Source organism: Herpailurus yagouaroundi, unplaced genomic scaffold (assembly GCF_014898765.1).
Source record: "Herpailurus yagouaroundi ecotype Mexico unplaced genomic scaffold, PumYag 191, whole genome shotgun sequence".
Taxonomy (NCBI): Eukaryota; Metazoa; Chordata; class Mammalia; order Carnivora; family Felidae; genus Herpailurus; species Herpailurus yagouaroundi.
In genome coordinates, this window is record NW_024412422.1 from 3,896,162 (window position 1) to 3,904,757 (window position 8,596).

The following is an 8,596-nucleotide window of genomic DNA, read 5'->3' on the forward strand; positions in this document are numbered from 1 at the left end:
CCGAGGACGCGCTGGAGGCGGGCGCCGTCCCCCGGCCGCTTAAATGCGGCCCCGTCGCCGCCGCCCATGTGACAGCGCAGCCTCTACGCCCGGAGCCCCGAGCTTCCCGGCGGCTGGCGGTGCGGATCTGGGGGGGCTGCCGGCTGTCCCCGGAGAGCCCACCCCCGGCTCCTCGGCGGCCCAGGTACCGCCGCGCCCCGCCCCTTTCCCCGCCCCGCGCTCGTGGAGCCCCGCTTCCGGGCGGCCTCTGGCGGCGGAGGGGGCACTGCGGCGCGGGGCCGGGAGCGCTAGGGAAGGGGTTCGGCGAATGGCCCCAAAGATGCCCAGACCTTGGTAGGCGGCAGTGCCTCTTAACGCGCCCGGAGGCTCCCACAGTGACCCGGAACCGCTGGAACTTCCAGAAATGCAGGCGGGGTGCACTCCCCAGGGGGTACAACTTTGGAAACGAGGAGACAGAGGTGCCATGAACTGGAGACCCAAGAAGGGTGAAGGCACTCCAGGACAGCACTGTGTAAACAGACACCGGAGCCAGAATGGCGTGGAAGGACACCGCTGGAAGGAGCGTCTATGGGCGCTTCATCCACTCCAGTACCACGGAGTGTGACCAGGATGACCCTGGTAAATCAGCCAGAGTTTTCAGTTGTCAAAGCAGAAGAGAAGCCAGGTGGCATCAGTGTAACCTGGACTTTGCAGGGCCTGGTGATGATGAAATCTCAGGTAGGAGCCATTTGCTACCCCTCCAGCTGTTGCCCCCCCCTTGCCTTCGTGTCTTTCCAGATGTTAGAGAAATTCCTGCTCTTGGTGGGCAGCCAGGGAGTCACAAAGGCCTGGTTTGAATCTCAGATCCCAGCTCTGGCACTTACCATCTGGGTAACTTGGACAAGTGTCATCAACCTCTTGGACCTTGTTTTTGTTTTTGTTTTTGTTTTCCCTCTCTCTCTTCTCTAAAATGCAGGTAAATGATCATAACCAACTCCTCGGTAACGTCCAATGATGCCATGCACATAAAAGGCCTGGCCGGGGGCTTACGATAGAGCCCACGTGCAGTTAACCTAGTTCCCTTCCCTCTACACCTTATGAAGCCCCATCTCCCACTCTTGTTTAGTAATGAGATACTTGAGATTTGAAGGGAAGGGCTGGGATGGGAGCCTCCCAGGATCTCCCTGTTCTGGTCTCTGGCCCTGATGCCATCCATGCATGAGAATTGGGCACATCTGATCACTGCTCAGCCTCAAGAGAAGGATAGATGGACAGACTACGAATATGTTACACTTCACTCATGCCAAGGGTTCACCCTACTCTGCACTGCCTGCTTCTTTGACATACCCATATGCAAGGAATTAAGAAAAAAACAAACAGAATGGGCAGGAAAAAGCAACAGCCAGAGGCCAAAGTGAACAAGGAAAGTGTGGCAAATTGTTCCCCAGCTCACCTATGAGGGACTGAATTGGCATATCAAAGCCACTCGGGCTCCTAAAGCACAAATACTGAGGCGAGCTGGGGTCCAGCAGCCCAGGAGCCTCACGGCATCATCCACTCAGATATGAAGGACATAAAGGGTCCACCCTCGCACATTTTGGGACCAATCAATGTCTCACCTGTTCCAGCCCTCAGAATAATCGGTGTTCAGCAGGATTAACAGCAAATGCACACTCTGCATAAATCACAGGAGATAAAATACCTTATCAGGGTCCCTTAGTTGCTGATGAGAGGCAACGAAGGGTATTTGGAATCCCTGCTGTGCCGCTCTTGGTCATCTTTCCGAAATTCCCGAATTTGCTGGCCAACACCTCTGTCCACAACCGATTTCTGGAAAAGTGAGGGACCTGGTTGCATCACCTATGATATTAGAGTAAATAAAAGCAATCAAGATTATGTTCATGGAGCCAGTGGATAAAACACTTGCACTCAGATCCTGGGGAATCCTGGATATATGCCAAGGTTCCATTTCATTTGTGAAATTTGCTGATTTGTTCGTTCACTTAAAGATTTCTAGAACCGGGCACTGTGTTAGGCACCTGATATACCAAGATTCATCCACGTATTCAACAAACACTTGAGTGCCTGTTATTTGCTGGGCACTGTTCTCGGTATCAGAGACATGGTGCTAAACAAAACAGTCTCTATCCTCGGTGACAAGTGAACCATAGAAATGCATGGAAAGTTGATGGTGACACACTGGTGGCATTTAGTGCTGTGAAAAGAAATAAAGCAGGTAGGAGAGGAGGGCTTAATGGAGGAGGTTCTCTTGGACAGTGATTACGGGGGACCTCTCTGAGGTGGGGACATTTGAGCAGGGACCACAAGGAAGTAAGGGAGCAAGCCACGTATATACCCAGGGGAAGAGCTTTCCTGGCAGAGGGGAGATGATTCAAAAGTCCCAGGGAGAGAACAGCTTGGCATGTTCGAGAAGAAGCAAAGAGGCAAATGGAGCTGGAGTGAACAAGGGGGAGGGTGGTACAGGTGAAATTAGAGAGAAAGGGCCAGACAGCCAAGGAGTTTGGGTTTTTTCTAAGTGTGAAGGGAAGCCAGCAGGCCTGCAGGCTTGTGGCAGAGGAGTGGCATGTGGTTGTTTACATTGTTATAAAGGATCATTGGCTGCTTCGTGGCAGGTCCCCTGTTGGACGGCAGTCTGGCAACATGGATCCAGTCAGGTGCTGTCACGCGGAACAGGTGGGAGAAGGTGGCGGTTTAGCTAGAGTGATTGGGGGCAAGGGGTGAGCAGCGGTCAGATTTGGGAGATATTTAAAGAATGACGGTAAGATTCAGTCCCTGCTCTCAAGGAATTCACGGGAAAATCAAGAGAGAATGAAAGCCACTATAATGTAATGGGAAACAGGCAATAAGGGAAAGACAGGCTGGGTTAAGCAGCACCTTCAGGGGGGCTGGGGAAGGCGTTGGAGAAGGTGACATTTGAGCCGTGTTTGGAGAAGTGAAATTCCACCAGATGTAAAAGGAAGGTCATTGCAGGCAGGGGGAACAGCTTACGTGAAGCCTTGGGAGCATGAGGCTGCACAGTGTGTTTTGGAATCATTCAGCGGGTTGGGGGGAGGGTGGTGGACAAGGAAGATAGCCCAGAAAAGTGGTTGGAACAAGACTGGGAAGGAATTTGAATGTGACATCATTCAGGAGCAAGTCCTTTATTCTATCAACAGTAGAGACGCCTGGAAGCCTTTGCAAGTAGGTACCAGACACAGGCAGAACTGTGTTCTGATGCATTATGGTGTAGACTGGAAGGACCTTAGGAAATGCGGTTCATTCATTTCACAAAAATGAGCAAGTGCCCATCATGTACACTATGCATCAGGAAGAGAGCAGTAAACAAATGACCATCCTGCCTTTCTTTATGGATTTTAGGTCTGGTGGGGAGGTAATAAGAACTAAATGTAGCGGGGCGTCTGGGTGGCTCAGTCGGTTGAGCATCCAACTTCAGCTCAGGTCATGATCTCACAGTTTGTGAGTTCGAGCCCCACATCGGGCTCTGTACTGACAGCTCTGAGCCTGGAGCCTGCTTTGGGTTCTGTCTGTCTGTCTGTCTGTCTCTCTCTCTCTGCCATTCCCTGCTCACACTCTGTCTCTCTCTCAAATAAACATAAAAATAAAAGAGGACTAAATGTAGAGGCTGGGTCAGATTCAGGAAATATTTCAGAAGTACTATCATAAAGACAGGGAAAGTTCTGCATGTGGAAAATGAGAATGGCTTGCCTTTCTGATTGTGAGATATAATGGGAATATAGTTACTGCAAAGGATCCTGCCATGTAGAAATAATTTTTAAATAATCCATATGGATTATATATATACATATATACCCTTTACAGCTTTAAGAGCATTTCCACATAAAATTTCTCACTTGCCCTTAAGTGTTTTACAGATTGTAATTATTAAATAATTATATGTTGTAATATTATTTGACTCTATAACCCTTGGCCAAAGTTCTGCAAAAGGATAGCTGCTTTGGAGCACTGGAAAAACATCCTAGCATACGAGGGCAGTTAAATAGAGATAATACGTCTGAGATCACGGCACCAGTCTAGAGAGAAAAGTGTGTGTAGCTGTCTGTATGTCTTAATTTCTAAGAGAATCCATTCAGAAGGAGTCAGGCAGGGTGAAAGGCAAAATTCTTTTCTTTTTTTAGTTTTTTAATGTTTATTTATTTCTGAGAGAGCACGAGGAGGGAGGGGCAGAGAGGGAGACACAGAATCTGAAGCAGTCTCTAGGCTCTGAGCTGTCAGCACAGAGCCCAATGTGGGGCTCGAACTCACGAACTGTGAGATCATGACCTGAGCTCAAGTCGGTCACTTAACCGACTGAGCCACCCAGGCGCCCCAGGGCAAAATTCTTAAAAATGTACCTGGGTCTCTCATTTAACACCTGTCACTCTGATAACGTCATGTCCCTGTAGCAAACTCCTCTAAAAAAACTGTACTTTCCTGACCAGGACGGTGTGTCATATTTAGAGTCTAGAAAAAGGCTGTGGAGCCTTTGCACAGTGGTGCTTAAATTAATTCTCCATGACGTTTCCCGTCTAGCTCACTCCTTTCTGCTGTTTTCAGAATCAGATTCCGCACTTAATCTCTCCCTTGTTTTCAGATGACAAAATCTCTCTGTTAGGCTTCAGAAAGCTGGGATTACAAAATGTTCTTATGGCTTTAAGTCCTCTGTGGTGATTGGAGAACTCAGGAAAGGATTGGATGAGATTTTGGGTTTTGGGTTGTTTTTTTTTTTTTTTTTTTTTGGTGGGGAAGGGGCAGTCAGTGGACTGAATAGGGGATTCCTTTGTGGAAATCTGCCTTTGGACCCAAATGTTCATCACTTAAGAGGATTCCAAGATTTTTAAAATAAAATGAAAAGAGATGTGGGTTACAGGCATATATGCATGTGCCAAAACCGCACTGTGCATGGAAGACTGCTCCGTGTACACATTATAACTCAATAAAAAGACAAATCAGACATGCAAGACAGGCAGAGCAAAAATAATACCGACAAATAGAGCCAACTACTGGACTGTCTTAGGGATGTGAGTTATGATTTTTCAAAATAATAGCAGCTAAACTCAGTCAGTAAGAGCCTCTGACGTGAGGCCAAGGTTGTCACGAGCTGATTCCTATGTAGGCCATTTGCTCGCCACGGTTTTGTGGGGGCAGTTGGTACCACTCATCCTACTAGCAAGTTCTGTATTTGTTTCCTGGTTTCAAGGGCAAAGGAGAGAGAAAGTATAGAGCAGGGAAATTCGGTCCCCTATGGATGACTGGTGAGGAGTTACCATCTTTTTTGTTATTATTATTGAAGTACAGTTACACCCTATGTTACAGTAGTTTCAGGTGTACGACGTAGGGATTTGACAACTCTATATGTTGTGCGGGGCTCATCACCAGTGTAGCTGCCATCTGTCACCAGACAATGTCATTACAGTACCACTGACTGTATTCCCTGTGCTGTGACTTAATTCATTCCACAACTGGTTACCATCTTCTTCTAAGAACAGCATATCGGATCTCCAAATGTTAGAACATATCATCACCATCAGTCTCATTCAGAATGCTCCTCGCTTTCCTTCTTCTTTTTTTTTTTAATGTTTGAGAGAGAGAGAGAGAGAGAGAGAGAGAGCGCGAGTTGGGAAGGGTGACACAGAATGTGAAGCATTCTCCAGCCTCTGAGCTGTCAGCACAGAGCCTGACGCGGGGCTCGAACCCACAGACCGTTGGATCATGACCTGAGCTGAAGTCGGACGCTCAACCGACTGAGCCACCCAGGCGCCCCTCACTTTCCTTCCTTAATCCAGAGCAGTTCTTAGCCTCTCTGAGATCTTGACTGGGTGCAGGAGTGATCACTCTGCACTCCCACCCTCAATGCCTTACTCCTTTAATACAATACCACACACCCCTATACTCAATTGGTGGAGATATATAACATCAGTATACAACACACTGGAAGTTACCATTACATCCATGCAGTTTCCATTAGCTGAAATGCAACCCGTGTTCAGGTGACCTAACAACACTCCAGCCACATGGCCTCCTTTATTATCTGTCTCTCCCACTAGACTGTATGTTCCATGAAAGCAGAGACAGGCCTGATTTCGTCACTCCGGGATATCCAGCACTTAGCACAGGAACTGCCACATTACAGGTGTTCACCTAATACTTAGTGAAGGAGTAACAAATCAAAAGAAGCAAAGCATTGCTGTTTTTATAGAGACGAGTCTCCTGTGCTTGGACTCAGCGGAGGGGGTGGAAATGGAATTGAAAGATGATTCTGCATGGTTTGGTTTTCCCTTTCAGACAGATCATTTCTGTTGTTCGTATATAGAACCTGGGTCCTGAGTGACCAGCCAGCACAAAAGTACATGTGACCTTTATGTTTTTGCCACAGGCATGTTTTTGCCACAGGCAGGAGGGTTCTATGTTTTAATTGCCTGGAGGTTTCATCCAAAATCAGAGTCGGCCAACAGTGCAGTCTGTGAGCAGGGCGGTTACATCTGTGGCACTTGGAATTGTGCCCGGTCCCACACTGAGCAGACCTCCCCGGACCGCAAGGTTGGAAACAATGTGGGTTCAGCAAAGAAAGCTCACCTTGCTGCGGGGAATGGCCGGGCTACTCATAAAATTACCTGAAGTAAGACCCTCTCAACAGACTTAAGTATGAGCAGAGGGATGGGAGGCACTGGGAGCTCACAGATGGAACTACTTACCAACTCATGTGGAAGTATTTCGGTATTTTAACAATTGAAAGGCACCACCAGCACCCATCAGCTGATTTCTGGTCCTGAGCATCAGCAGAACCATCCCCACCGCAGGATGTCTGAGAAGCCGCCTGCCTTCTCGGAAGCTGCCGTTTCCCAGTTTGCAGATGAGATGTACAGGCAACATCTTTGCCCGGACACCTAAACATCGCGGTTCTGGCCGGCAGGACCTTGACGGGAGGCCCCTCGCCTTACAGAGTTCTGAGATAATTTTCCTTAAGCGAGGCTGACATCACTGACCTAAAGGTGGGTTCTAGGCAACTGCCCTATCTGGAGAACAATCATTCCTGCTGGTAAATGAGTCACTGGGAGAGAGAGAAATTGAGACACCTTATGAAGCAGAGCTCTGCTCCCCCAGAACTGACACAGCCCCGTCCTGTCCCCGGGCTATGTGTAACCCAGCAACAAAGATGTATACCGGGACCAGGCTGGATGAGGAAGGTCTGGAGCTAAAACCCCAAAGATGCTCAGCCTTTAATGGAGAAGGGCTTTTAGAAAAGATCTGGCAAATTCTCTGCCCTTTCAACTTCACTTTCTGTTCTCTTTTTATCTGCTTTCAGCATTTCCAATTAATCTTGGAATGAGAGCCCAAGGCAAGAAGCCAGTGGTGCCTGAGGAATGCTAAAGAGCAAACTGATCCAGGGAAACAAATGCCAGCAAGGGACCCCACAGCAAAGAGACAGACACTGTGAGCATCTCTCCCGTTACCATGAGGCTTGCGAGGCGTGTGCGCGGGTCTCCGCATTGGCACCATCTGCCAATTCCTCAGGAGGACAGAACAAACCAGCGAGGCATGAAGATTAGATTATGTAACGCTTGAGGATTGCTGTTTTCAAAGAGGAAACAAATGGAACGAATTGATTTGCTTGTCAGAGTCATGTCACTAAAGGAGACCCGTTCCCTCCTCCTCTGAGAGGACCTCATTAAAGAGGGACACGATTTCACAGATTCAGACCATGTGAGACCACAATTGACTCCATTCATAAGAGCAAGTCTAATTTCCAGAGTTGCACTGATAAATCCCACTCTGCTTGCCTGAAAAATGACTATTCAGCTACCTCCTAGGTACCAACATGGCAAGGAATTTAACTGTTGCCAGTGACCAGCCACAAGATTCAGAACCTTTGAGCTTTGCCTGAACTGAACTCACTTGCTTCTGGGGGAGCAGTACCTAATTTTGAGACCGGTGGGGTCGTGTTTACTATTCAGAGCTCTAGACAGGTGCTTTGATAGAGTGGGGATGTGTTCTTAAAAATACACGCGTCAGTAACATTGTATGGTGACAGATGGTAAAACTCCACTCATCTTGGAGAGCACTGAGTAATGTATAGAATTGTTGAATCACTATGCGGTTGCACCTAAAACTAATATAACATTGCATATCAACTATACTTTGATAATAATTTCTTTTAAATACATGCATCGAGAAGGAAAATTCGTTGCATGTCTAGGATTCTTTTGCCATGGCTGGGCTTCTCTCAAAATGCCCAGCACAATACTTTTTTATAGTATGGTCAGTAGAAGAATGAATGAATGAATGAATGACCCTGAACTTACGGCCATAGGTGCCATTCCCAAAGGTTTCATTTTCTTACTAAAATATTTAAACGTCTTACTAAAAGATTTAAACGTCAAGTCTTCACTCAACAAGGAAATGAAGTCTTCTATAACAGGTATTTTCCAATTGCCCCTTCAGGTCCACTTTTCTACCCATCCTACATCAACTCACTCCTTAGTCCTCTTAGCTTCCAGCCAATGGGAGGCAGCAGCAGAGGCGTGGAGGGCAGAAGGAGGGTGAGGTCAAAGTATTTATTCCCCCAGTTCCCTCCCTGCCAGATCACCACGGGTTGGTT